Genomic DNA, 14,443 nt, shown 5'->3' on the forward strand with positions numbered 1-14,443 from the left:
AGTCAACTGTGTTATGAGACCCTTGTAGGCATCATGATATGAAAAGATGTAATCTGCTGGGGTGGCAGTAAGTGCTTTACTTTTTCATCTTTACATACCTTCTGCAACCCAAGCTGTAACTGTGCATGTGACCTGGCTGTGCAGGATTTAATTAAATGGGACCAGAAATTTCCTTGCCTTGAGAACATCAGAGTCCTACTTAGAAAGGTGCTCTTCATATAGTTAACTCAAAACCTTATTTGTTTTGTACTTTTCATATTTCAAAATTATTAAATGTATTTCTGTGTTTTGTATATTACTGTATACAGTATGATAGTACATATTCCAATTTTCCGGGTATCTGATGATGTTTCGGTGGTGGCGAGTAGCAGATAGGGTGAGGAATGTGCATCAGTACCGCAGGTTGGCTACGAGGGAGGTGTTTGATGTGGTGGTGGTGGTGGGTGGCGGTCATGCTGGTACTGAGGCCTGTGCCGCAGCGGCCAGGATGGGGGCCTCAACACTGCTTGTTACACACAAGAAGTCCACTATAGGTTATTATATTTGTGATTTGGAAGTACTTATGTGTACACATTTATGAATACATATACAGTATACTGTATTTACTTATCAAATACTTGCCCATACTGAGTAGCATCCACAATGGTTTTCATGTCTTTTACCTCCACATTATTGATTATTGTTCTTTTATAAATATGTAGTGTTTTCCAAAAAAATTTCCTTTGTCTTTTTCTGTTTTTTCTACTATTTCTTTTCCCCTGATAAAAATTAATTACAGTACTTAAAGTTTGAAATTTTAGCATGCTGCATAATGTTGAATAACTTTTCTTAACATTTGAACAGGAGAAATGTCATGCAATCCTTCTTTTGGAGGCATTGGTAAAGGACACCTAATGAGAGAGGTAGATGCGTTGGATGGCCTTTGTGGTCGGATCTGTGATATATCGGGCATAAACTACAAGGTAAGGAGTAACTATAGTTTCTTGCTAACTTATTTGTCTTTTAAGTCATAAGTTTCATTAGTATTCATCAAGGTGGTTTTAACTTTGTACAGCATTACAAATTTATAAAACCAGTGTACATGTTTGCCTGTTCGCAAGCACATGCCCTTCCAGTTGGTTAACCCATTCTAATCTGTTAATTAAAATAAGTTTGCTCTGCCGTGTGACTACCACATGGCAGTAACACCTCCAACTCAGGCTCAACAGTTCATTTCCTCCTCACATTTCTCCTGACTATACTGTACAGTACTTTGTAATGGTTAGTGGAGATTAATTATTCAGTTAAGTGACTTTTACCCAGTTTAGTGTTTGTGTGGTTCACCTGACAACTAGTAGCTTAGTAACTTTGTAATTCACAAACTAGTGCCTTAAGAATCTGTTGAGTGTCATGGATTTCCTGACCAGTATCTGTGTAGTGGTTTGGAATGTGGCCAACTGTGGACAGTTTTCTGGCTAGAGACTTGATCACTTGGTTTCACTGCCCATCAATTTCCAGTAGTTGCCCTTCACAACCACTCTTCACCAAGACCACATCTTGGTGAAGCTAACCTTAATATGTTGATCCATGAAATAAATTATGGCGTTAAGAATGCCTTTCTATAATGACTGTGATTTAATGACCCCATATTATGCTGATACGGGTATGCTTAATGCATCCTTAACATTAAACAAGGTATATATGAGAGTAAAGAGTTACCTTTGTTTAGAAAGGTAAAGAAATTAGTGAGAAAGTGTATATATATGTATTAAAAAAGAACAATTTAATTCATCAATTCATTATATAGTATCACTTAAGTAAAATTTTGTACTGTATGGTAGTTTATTCAACTGACTAGATTTTTTTTTTTGTACAGTGCTGTATTTTGATTTTGAAAAAGATTGCTAACAATTTCTTGCACTATCACTATACAATTGGTTTTCAGATGAACCGTAGCAAGGGTCCTGCTGTTTGGGGTCCACAAGCACAAATAGACCGAGTGCTTTACAAGACAAATCTTCAGAGTGAACTATTTCAAGCAACTAACCTCACTATAATAGAATCATTAGTGGAAGATCTGATGTTAAAAGAACCTCATACTGATGGTACGCTAAAGGATCAGTTAAGATTTGATTGATATATTTTTTGATATAGACAGACCAACTCAAATGTGGATTTGAGTAAAATCTGTATCATCTTTTCAAGTGTAGCCATAGAATGAACTTTATTTCACTTATTTCTTTCATTTTATGATATCATGGAAGAAATAATCCTACTGTTGGGGACAGGAAGCCAGTACCTAAACTTATAAAGGTTACCCCTAGTTGGGTGCTGACATTTCCCAGGATGCAACCCACCGCAGTTACCTAACTCCCAAGTACCTATTTACTGCTAGGTGAACAGAAGCATCAGGTGAAAGGAAAAGGCATATCTCCTGTGCTAGAGGACGATAGTTTGGCAACATACTGGGCTTGTAGTGGATTGTTTCCATTTATTTATGCTTGGTATAAAGTGTTTAAGGATGTGACAGCTCCATTGATAACCATTTTTTAATGCAAATAAACCTGTATTCCCTAATATAAATAGGGTGGGAAGGTAGGTCAGTGACCCATCTTCAATGATTCCCATCCACAAAAGGCAAAAGCAGCTTCAGATCTTGGAATTGATAGGTATGGGTGAAAAGGCATCTCTCGTTTTCTGCTCTACATTGTAGCTTGTAACTTCAAGCTATGTGTTATATGTGTTACATTGCATTTTTAGCAAAATGAACTGGATTAATATCTTTCAAATTTGTTCAATATTTTAAAGGTCTCAATATCACCTCTATTGTGTATGGTTTCTAATGATGTTAGTTCTGTGGCCCTCAATCTCTGCTGTTATGAAAGTTGACTTAGTTCTGGAATGCAGATGAAGAGTCACAATAACGTGGCTGAAAAATGTTGACCAAACCACACTAGAAACTGAAGAGACGACTTGGTTCTGGAATGATTAGTGTTGCTCTTCATTAAAATTTTCCTGAAACAGTTGTGTGTTTTTGAAGGTAAGGTCTCCATGCTTGATACAGTAGCTCAGAGGTGGGGTTCACCAGAAATTTGTATAGCTGCATAACAAATTTCTTTTTCTTAAAGTCAAAGGTTCATTTGTTTATGCCTAAGGTTTGGTTGTCATTTTTAGTGCTTCTCCGACTTGTTGAGCAACGTCCAGTGACTAGTGGATTATAATTCCTAGATGAATGAGGCGCTTGGAATACAAATTAACTTAAATCTTTAACCAGCATCCTTCAATTTATACATGGGCTTCGCTCCTCTTAATTAAAATTGTGCAAATTTACACTACTCAGTACCCAGTACCCAGTACTGGGTACTGGGCAAATTTACAGTACCCAGTACTCTTATGTGTATGGTATAAATATAACATTGAGTTTAACGAAATCTGTTTTTCTGGAGGCTCTCTAGAATTTAGGCACTGGTACTTATTGGTCATAAGTGCCAGACACTTATGACCAATTCTTCATACCATGAGCATGTACCAGAATCTTGCCTGCTCGCAGAGGCAGGGGAACATATGGGGAATCAGGGATCCACTAACACAGGGAAATCACACCATACACATTAACTCCTGTACAGTACTCTTTGTCACCCCTGAAACAGGTCTCGGTCTCAACAGCCAAGTCCAAAAGTACTTCCAAGAACAGACAGGATAAAACTTGAAAATGAGTCCACCAAGCAAGAGGAATACAGAATACCAAAATTCTGAGACGGTATCTTTGGTAATGGATGTGACAGTAGGGTTAGGGTGTGAAGTAGTAGCTTGTTTTTTATGCCAAAAGAGTTCTGGTTAGGTTTCTTAGTTTTGAGCAGATCTCTGATCCAAATGCTCCCTCTTCACTTCATAGAGAGATCCAAATCCTGGTTCTGGCTCTCAGTAGGTCAGAGTGGGCGCTATTGATGGCCTACCAGAAAAGACGATTTCATTACATTAAACACAAAATTTTTAATGCACGTGTTTTAGCATAGCACTGTTTAATGTGCAATATATCGCCCAGTGTTTCTTATTATACATTAAGATAATGCTTAGAGCTGATATTTTGAATTGCGTGTTTTGACAAAAATAAAATTTATGTACTATCATAAAAAAGGCATATTTGTCTTGTATATAGGTAAACTAGCTGAGTGTTGTGGAGTATTACTAGCTAATGGCAAAGAGATCGTGTGTCGCAGTGTTGTCATCACCACGGGGACCTTCTTGAGAGGAGTTGTCAATATTGGGTTAGATGTGAAACCTGCTGGCAGACTTGGAGATGCACCAGCCATTGGGCTTGCCAACACCTTAGAAAGGCTTCAGTTGAGGCTTGGAAGACTTAAAACAGGTATTGTGAAAAAGTAACCCACAGTACGTACTAGCAACTATCTTTTTATTCATCTGGTATGGGCTCTGTATTTCATTACACAATATATTTGTTAGATTTTCTTTCATTGCTAATTTGTATTATAAAATCAATGACTATCAAGTAGTTTAATTTGGTCATTCTGGCACAATAGGGGTCTTCATATTTGCTAACCTGCTTTTTAGATACCATTGATTGTATTAGTTTTATTACTGATCTAGATTTTGTTGGAAAAGTGTATTAGGCATGGAGTTACCCAGTTATGTATTGTACATAATAGTCAACTCTTGTATATACAGATATATTGACATTTAATATTATACATGAATATGGAAGGTCTTGAAATCCTCTTATTAAGGGGTTTATTTTTTCCAACTCAAGGACCACCACCAAGAATAGCCAAAAACACCATTGACTACTCAGTGTGAACCTCAAGCCCCTGACAACCCACCAGTCCCATTTTCATTCTTGAATCAACAGGTCTGGATTAAGGTTAGTACTTGAACAGTTTCTTGCTTTTCAGGAGATTCGTTTTCTACCTCCAGAAGTTTCCCCTGAATAGATAGGAGGACTGTAGAATTGTAGTGAAGTTTTTCTATAACAGACCATTTTCACACCTTTATGTGATAAAAGATTCCGTAGCAAGACGAAAGGTAATGATTCATTACTGAAAGACGAGTGTTTAATATAGGAGCTTTGAAGTTAAGTACAGTACTGTACAGTACAGTGAAAATCTGTGTCACATGCCCCATCCAATCACCCCGCCTCTCCTTTCCTCTACATGCTGATCTTGTAAGAAATACTGTATTTTCCAGCATTTAAGATGTTCCTCTGCTTAGGATACACATCTATTTTACAAGGATGTTATGAGGTGAAATACTTTTAAAATGTACTGTACAATGAAACATACAAAAGTGTTTAATAGTGCAGTTTCCCAGGTACTTTCACATAAACTAAGACATTGAGCTTAAACTTAATGATGTGACAATGCACCCTGCTCATCAGAAAATATGGTACATATTTGTACTTACCTTTGAAGAGATATGTTTGACTTGTCACCCATGAATGGGCAAAAACAGGTCCAGGTGCAGTACTCTACTTATTTTTATGCAAATAAATAAGACAAAGACAAACTGAACATGTTGTATCAACTAGCAGCATGTTACACAAGCAGCATATTTCCCAAGCTGTTTAACCATAGTTATACTGCCTGGGAAACATGATTGGGTAATATGGCACTACAGTATGTATAGCACACACAGCACACTTTGTGACATTCACATATGATCTAAATAGAAATAATATACAAAACAAAATGCTACTCGCCCATTCCCACATGTGAGTTGTTTGATACAATAGCTGAATTACAATTACCCTTCTTAGCTAGTTTCTTACTCCAACCCTTCCTACCAGGAATATTTTGGGTTGTTGTGAGATGAACCATTCAGACTCGTCTGATATTGCCTTCAACACACCAATCCTGCTGGGACCACTGTTTTTATAATTTGGATAAGTGTGCGCTGGTCTTCATTTCCTGGGAGGGTTCCCCTGTGTTAAAACAATGAATTTACCAAGCCTTAGGAAATCACACTTGGCTTCTGAAACCCACTTTAGCATCCTGGGAGCCAAGAGCAGAGTCTGGCTCTTGCTATGAGGCAAGAAAAGTCTGGGAATCAGATATGAACCCAAAACTGTACAAAAACCCCAAAAAGCAAAAATTCCATAAAAGGCAAAGACTCATTGCTGCAGAAAGACCATCCCTCCTGTGATGCACCTAACTTTCCCTATATGGAAGCCCAGGCCACCGGTGTCCCAGCCAGCCATTCACCACATTCACTTGCCCAGTGTGACCACAGGCACAGTTCTCCTCTGGGCCAGCTTGTAGCTTTATGCCACCAAGTAACTGGTGAAAGTGGGCATCCCTTGAATATTTAGTTCCCCGTGGGACCATTCCTTTATCATTTTGTTATGTTTCTTGGTTCGTGACACCCACCCTGCATTTGTCCCGTGTTTACATTTCGCTTCAACTGTAAGTCAGGATTGGCTTTCCTGACGCCCTACATGTATTTCCCTTGCCTCACCAGAGTTAGCGTCTTTGAAGGTTTCCTCCTCATAAGTCATTTATCTTCTGGGTTTTGGTTTGCTTCACTTGGAGGACTATTGATGGGAAGTGATAGTAGTTAGGTACGTGCTTGTGTGCTATAGTGTCTGACTACTGATGTTCATTTAAGACCAATGCTTTAGCCACGTGTTCACTTGGGTCAATATTTGTTCAGCCGAGATACACTTTCTGTAGCCCCCTGGCTAAATCAGGTGGCATGGCTATTGTTCTGCTGTTTTCTGACTGGGGATGTGGCATATCTTGTTTTGGGAATCTATGCCTCATTTGCACTTTATAGTTGGATTTTCTTGGTTTTGGGTTGATGTGATTATTAAGCTCCTCTTGCTTCATAGAGAAAGTCAAATCTTGGCTTCTCAGTAGGCTGTTGTTAAGCCATGTATGAAATACATTTTCTTTCAGTCAGAGGAGCAGTTAATGTGTTACCGCACATTCACTACCCCAAAGGTGGAGAAGATTGTTAGGGATACGTTACATCTAAATCGCCATGTTCAGGAAGAGATTAATGGGCCACGTTATTGTCCATCCATCGAATCAAAAGTTTTAAGGTGAGAATAATTCTGTGTATCTTTAGTAGCCACTAGGAGTGATATTAAACTGTAAATTAGTGAGATTTGGCTGAATGTTGAGGAAATGGGGAAGTACAGGATTTTGCATATTTAAGGTGGACTTGTTGAGGGTTGATAAATGCATGTGACCTTATAATCAAAACACTATCCATCTTAATGGCTTTGCAAGGTGGTACCATTTAATCATCAGTATCTGTACTGACTACCCACTCTACCTTCTTGTATTACTATACAGTACAGGTAAATAAATAGTAGAATAAATCAAAAGCAGAATGATTGGAACGGCACAGGATGCATACCGATGAAATGAGTTTCTTCACATTGTTTTGGAAAGGGAGTGAAGAAGGAATATTGTGCAGTGAACAATGTGAATATTAAAATATTAAGATGTATTTACAGCACAAAGAAGAATAGGTAACAAATGGTAATACAGTATAGAGGTATTACAGTTGTTCATACAAATTCTAAAGAATATAAATGTTTATAATGGATGTGAAAGTTGTATGCTTTATTCAAATGAAAGAAGTAGAAGGGAGATGATATTCAGTATACAGTTAATTCTCAATTATAAATGATCATAATCCATACAGTTTGAATCTATGTGGTCTATAAGTTGAGACTACGTATAAAAGGTATAGTCTTTGAATCTATACAGTTTTACATGATAATGCAATTTGTTTTTGACAAGTTATGTAAGTCATCAGAGGCAATTCCTCCAGCCCGTCCTCCTATGGTTTCCCAACGTCAAGAAAACGGTCACTTTAAAGTGTCTTCTCCTAACCTACCAGAAGACCCAAAGAACGGGACAGTACATCACTTTCGCGAGCTACTTCCATTTTCAAGTACAACAATTTTAGGCCTTATGTAACGCATACGAGCGAAATGTGACATTCTTTGTAAGACGACAGGTTAATTCCTCAGCAGTTTAAAAACCATCTAATAAAATTGAAAAATGCGATGAACTGAACTACAGTAGATGAACTGTTGCCTACACCTGAATGCTGGGGGTTTATACATAAAACTTGGACTGGCTTCAGTAGAGGCTTCCTGACTGCACGAAAATTGATGGGCTGGTTAACAAAATCCTTTCAAACAAGCAACAGTCTGTTGGACCAAGCTATCACAAGTCAAGCCTAGTCCCAGACTTTGGGAGTAGAGGAACTCTCAGAACCCACTCCAGGTATGATTCCTCCATGTAGTGCTATTGTGGGTGGAATATTGTTACACACTTTGTATATCTCTGGTGTGTCTGGTGTATACCTTTAGTGAGGGTTGGACTGTTTGAGGTTCAGTTATGTTTTTAATTAAGGGCTGTGGAGTCGGTACATAAAACTTTTGACATGAACTCCTCAATTTATGGTACCTCCAACTCCTTACTGTATGTATCAATACAGCATGTGAAATAAATAATAACTATAATTATTTATTTCCTATATAGCTTGATAGAATGCAGCATACAAGTTATTTCATCACTGGCAGCATGAATCATCAAGCTACTCTTTAAAACCCTAACTTATTGAAGTTTGAGTCTAAAGGTTACAGCAAGACCATAGTGGCTCTTTTTATTATTATTTATCGATGAAATTACGAACATTCAGTAACCTTAAATTTTAAACAAAAGGCAAAACTTAAGAAAGTAAAACATTGAGGTTATTAAGTAAGATACGATATAAAAGAATGAAACTATAAAAGAAAAGGAACATCTTTCTACCAGTTCCCTTCATTTTTCAAGATGAAAAAAAAAATTGGTTATAAAAGTTATAAAATAATAAATTATTGAAAAACTTATACAGTAACTACAAAATATTTAAATGAATTTTGCATCTAGCTGTATAATAGGGGTTAAAATAAAAATAAAATCCCAAATTTACTAACAAGTTGTTCTTAAAAATAGAATTTCTTCTGCCAGGTTATCTCTGATTTAAATTTATTTGAAATTTGAGTCAGAGCCTGTACATTTTCACTGACTAACTCCAGAAACCCAAGAAATTCTTCCGACTCCAAATCCACAACCCTGATTTTTATGTCTAATGTATAAGGTTTAGCTTATCTGTAGTTGGTTCTGGGAGTTTTCTATTCCCAAATCCCAGCTTGGGGACAGGCCTAGTATTAATTCCTTTTTGCTAATATTTTGAAAGCCAATGACTATTTTATCTTGTATATTTTTGTCATTGTCAGATTTTCAGGTCGTAACCATCAGGTGTGGCTTGAGCCACATCTGATGGTTACGACCATCATTTTTATAGGCCATTGAAGGGAGCAATGGCCTATAAAAACTCCACTCTTTGAGAGTATAGTATATTCATGTCTGCCAGCGACCGGGGTTAGGTACCCAGAAAGGTAGGTGCCTCAAAACAGACCATAACTGGTAGAAAAGTGCAACCCAAGACCAAACAGAGCCCAAGAATTTCCCCCCTGAAAAACAAGGTAACAAGCAAATCATCATCAACCCAACGAGCCGCTTGTTCACGCTGCTCGCTGGTTCTTTTAGGACTGTTCCTTCTGCCTTCTCGCAATCGCTGGGTTCGTCCACCAGGGTCCTTGTGTCAGTTGCTGCGTCCCCGGCTTCCTCTTCAGGTTTTTCGGGGTTCAGTGCCTTGGCGCCTTCCAGAACCCTTGCTTGATGTGTTCACGGACGCCTCGTCTCTTGGCTGGGGTTTTGTGACCAGTGTTCACCAGGCCAGCTTGGGGCGCTGGGCTCCATTGGGCTTATAGCACGGTGTGGGAGTTTGCAGCGGTGTGTGGCTTTCGTTGCGGCAGATTTGGCTCGCTCGAAGCTCTACGATCTGGCTCTATTCAAATTGCGCCCCGGTGGTTCATTGTTTGAACAGCGGGGGGCATCTATGGTCCTTGACTCTTTGGGGCTGGTCGCTTCGAGTGGTTCTTCCGCGTGTGAGTTCTCGGCGTTTTGCTCTCCGTGTGGTTCACATCCGAGGCGTGTCCAATGTCCTGGCGGATGGCCTGTCTCTGTTCATTTCCATATCCACAGAATGGACCGTTGACGCCAACAGACATTTTTCTTGGGGGGAGGGGGGGAGAGTTCTTGGGCTCTGTTTGGTCTTGGGTTGCACATTTCTACCAGTTGGGGTCTGTTTTGGGGCGCCTACCTTTCTGGGTGCCTAATCCCGGTCAATGACAGACATGAATATACTCTCAACGAGTGGAGTTTTCATAGGCCATTGCTACCTTCGTCTCTGAGGAAACCAGGCTCTGGCTCGTGGTTCCCGGTAGGCATAGAACTCCATATGACTGAAGCCCCAGACTAATATAGCTAATATCAGTTCGATAGTTCCAGGTAGCCTCTGGGGCTCACCCAGAAAATGACATTTCATTACATTCTACTTCCCCCCCCCCCTTTTTTTGCTAATGCTTGTGGGTCAATAATGCCCACAAATGAACAAATCCAGAAGGGCCGTGACGAGGATTCGAACCGGCGTCCAGGAGCATCCCAGACACTGCCTTAATATCCTGGACGCAGGTTCGAATCCTCGTCACAGCCCTTGTGGATTTGTTCATTTGATGCATCACGTTAGTGTGATGTGTGTGTAATGCCCACAATAATTTGTATTTTGATAACTCTTTCATTGCTCCAATCACTTGGCAGAACAATTGGCCCATATGCTCCAATCATCTGGAGATAATTTAAGGTGCCTCAGTTTATTTAAAAGCCTCACCCTTTCTAGGAGACATTATTTGACACTAGAGACCTCTGTCAGTCATTTGCAATACAAGGCTGTATTTAGAAAAAATCTGGAGTCAATTAGTTTCCTTCCAGGGCCTTAGCAGAAAGATGCAGACAATGGTGCATCACCATCCAGTGCCTGGTTCACCAGAAAATAGCATTTCGTTACAATCAGTACTGTACTTGATTTTTCAAGATCTTGGCACCTAACTTAATTTAGGTGAAATCCCACTTTGTAAACATTGCTTTATAATGTAACTGACTTAGACCTACGCACAACATAATCACACTTGTCCCAAGTGTCCATATTTTCCTCATAAAGTTTAACTTCACTGACAATTTATACACCTTCATTTTAATATTAATATTTCCAAGTTTTCCTAATATAGAGCTTTGAAAGTCACAGGCAAACTATCCATAAAGTGTGGCTATACTATGGTGCAATTCAAACAGGTCTGTATACAATCCCTGATTGTACATAAATCATTTTTAAAAGAACTGGAAACATCCAAGTATTTCCCTTTAAATACTCTGTGATTTGACATTGGAATATTCTATTTTAACCCAGTATGTCAATTTTTTTATTGTTAATTTACCTTTCCTAATACAGGCTATGGTGTAGAATATGATTACGTTGACCCACGGGAGCTGACTCCCCAACTTGAGACCAAACGTGTTTCTGGACTCTTCTTGGCTGGTTCAAATCAATGGAACAACTGGTTATGAGGAAGCTGCTGCTCTAAGAATTGTGGCTGGAATAAATGCTGCGGCGAAGGTATTATGTATGGTCAGCAAGTAGTTTGTGTCCATATTTTGTGTGCATCTTCAATAATGGTTTCAGCTGTAGGGCAGGATATTGTGTGTAATGCTGCCAACAATTGGGCAGGATATTGTGTATAATGCTGCCAACAGCTGGGCAGGATATTGTCTATAATGCTCCCAACAGCAGGGCAGGATATTGTGTATTATGCCCTCAATGCTTGTGTGGGGATATTGTTCATAATGCTCATAATAATTAGGCTGAACATTATATATAGTATTCACAACAATAGGGCAGAATACTACATATAAAGTGCTTAGAAATAGGGCATAATATTGTATATAATGATCATAACAGTTTGCATAACATTGCTTAGGATGCTCCCAATTGTTGGCTAGAATGTATAGTAAGGGGGGTGGGGGAGGGGTATGATCAAATCATACATAAGACAGTTCCACAAAGCTTATTTTCTGATTATCAATACTATATATATCATTAGGATGTACTGTATTAGATTAGTTTAGGCTGTGTTAGGCTCAGTTGGATGAGGTTAGATTAAGTTAGGTTGGATAGGTAATAAAATATGTTTGTCTTGTGTACAATGTGATTTGTATCCTGAAACAGTATAATGCTCCATTGCTAATGCAAAGTGTTAATTAAGGATTTGCCTGTCACATTCTATGGCAATGCAATATTGATCTATTTATATCTAATATACCAGTATCTTATTGTGTGCACACAATGCAAAAGCATAAACTTGACTTCAATAAGCTATAGAATGCAGTTTATATCATGAAATTGAACCACTATTCCCCTTTGCCAGGCTTTAAATAAGGAGTGTCTTACCGTGGACTGAACTGGGGCTTACATTGGTGTCTTGATTGACGACCTCACCACCCAGGGAACATCGGAGCCGTACCGCATGTTTACCTCTCGTGCAGAGTTTAGATTTTATCTTAGGCCAGACAATGCTGATCTTCGACTTACAGAAAAAGGTTTGTGATACTCTACAGTGCATGTAGTACACTAATCACTGTAAATCTGATTCTTGTACATTTATAACATTTGATTTGCTTTCTAGGTGTGCAATCGTAACTGTTTATTATAAACATTAATTACATTTACAGGTACTTTGTTTAGCAAAAGTAATATAGTGAAAGAAACTAAAGATAATGAAGGTTAGGCACATTTCTGAGGACAAATTGTAGCATGCTGGTATGCCAGCATGGAGTACCAGCATGGTACATTAGTATGCTATGCTATGTTACATTAATATGTAACAGTTTATGTATTTATTTGTTTATATACAAGAAGGTACATTAGGTTTATGAAAGTACATAGCATTAATGTTTTTACATTCTTGTAAAGCCACTAGCACGCAGTGTTACATTTTTAACCAGATAGGGTTTGTTTTGGAGTGCCTACCTTTCTGGGTGCCTGACCCGGTCGATGGCAGATAGAATGCTTCCAACCACACAGGGGGTTTCTATAGGCCATTGCTCCTCATGCCTCTCTGAGGGGGCCAAGTTCTGGCTCGTGGTCCCCGGTAGGCCTAGTACTGTACTTCATTCACTTGACTGATGCCAGGGTCTAATACATTCATATCAGCCCAGAAAGCTCTAGGGAGCCTCTGGGTCTCACCCAGAAAATGGTGTTTCATTACACTCAATGCTGGTTTTTTTTTATAATAATTGTTAGGACCATATCAATATTTTACAGTACTGTTCTTAAAAATGTCTACAGTACTGTATATTCAGTATTTCCTTAGTGAAGAACATTACTGTAAAATTTAACTTTTGAAGCAATAAAGAGGGTCATTTGCAGAAGTTATAGTGTATTGAATGTGCAGAATCATATCAGCTCTTTAAAAGTAATTTATTCTTGTTCGAAGTAGAGCAAGTTTAGTAAAGAATGCCTGGGATAGTCTGAAGTTATGTGTGAGAACTCTGCACAATACAGTTTCTGTTTCCTTTAAGGTTATTGCATTGGATGTGTGTCTCAAGAGAGATATGATCAGTTATTGCAGACAAGACACCAGCTTTCAGATGCACTTCAGCTTCTTCGGGAAGATGTCCGAAGCTTTAAAACATGGACAAAACTTCTAGGTAGACAAGAAACCAAATCAACCACTTACAAAAGGTTTGTTCTTTATGCAGTAAATCCATTCTTGAATTTTGTGGGTTTGGTTTAGTGGGTTTGATAATGCAGAATTAAGAACACTAGAATAACTGAAATTGCAGAAGGCCTATTGTCCCATATGATATGGGACAATTGTCCTCTTATAAATGGATATATCTGCCCAAACTCGTTCATATATATGTTAAACCTTTGCCTGCAACAATCCAGCAATCCCACATCTGTTATGTTATCTAGTAATTTGCGGTGTAAATCAACTATCCTATTTCTAAACCAATATTTACCTTGGGTTTCATCTATCTAAACTTATTCATTTTATATCCATTGTTGTGTGTATATTTTTATAACCTTGTTTATATCCCCTTTGTTATACTGTTTTATGCATTAAATTTATATACTTCAGTCGTGTCATCCCATACTCTCTGTCTTTCTACAGAATGTAAATGAAGTTTCTTATGTCTTCATAAGTATGGTTTCTACTTGCTAAGATTAACTGTCATGCTTCTCTGTATGCATTCTACTGAATGTCTTATTTAGTACAGAGACCAAAACTGAACTGCATAATATTAATGGGGTCTAAGAAGGACAAGATAAAGCTGAAGAATAATATTAGAAGTCCTATTGGTAACCCTTCTAGAAATACAATAAAACCCAGTTCAGTATCCTATTTACTTAATTCCATACATTTATACATTTGTTTTTTGGCTTAAGATCTCCTCTTATGATGACTTATAAATCTTTCTCACATTCTGATTTCATAATTTCTACATTATCTAGGGGTAATTATCATCTCCTAAGCTCAGAACCCCAC

General features: G+C 38.3%; 1 pseudogene; it reads left to right on the forward strand.

The window, feature by feature from the left end:
• Positions 1-346: 346 nt before the first annotated feature.
• Positions 347-14,443, forward strand: part of LOC123753448 (protein MTO1 homolog, mitochondrial-like) — a 30,279-nt pseudogene continuing 16,182 nt past the window's right edge.

This window comes from Procambarus clarkii, chromosome 74 (genome assembly GCF_040958095.1).
Source record: "Procambarus clarkii isolate CNS0578487 chromosome 74, FALCON_Pclarkii_2.0, whole genome shotgun sequence".
Taxonomy (NCBI): Eukaryota; Metazoa; Arthropoda; class Malacostraca; order Decapoda; family Cambaridae; genus Procambarus; species Procambarus clarkii.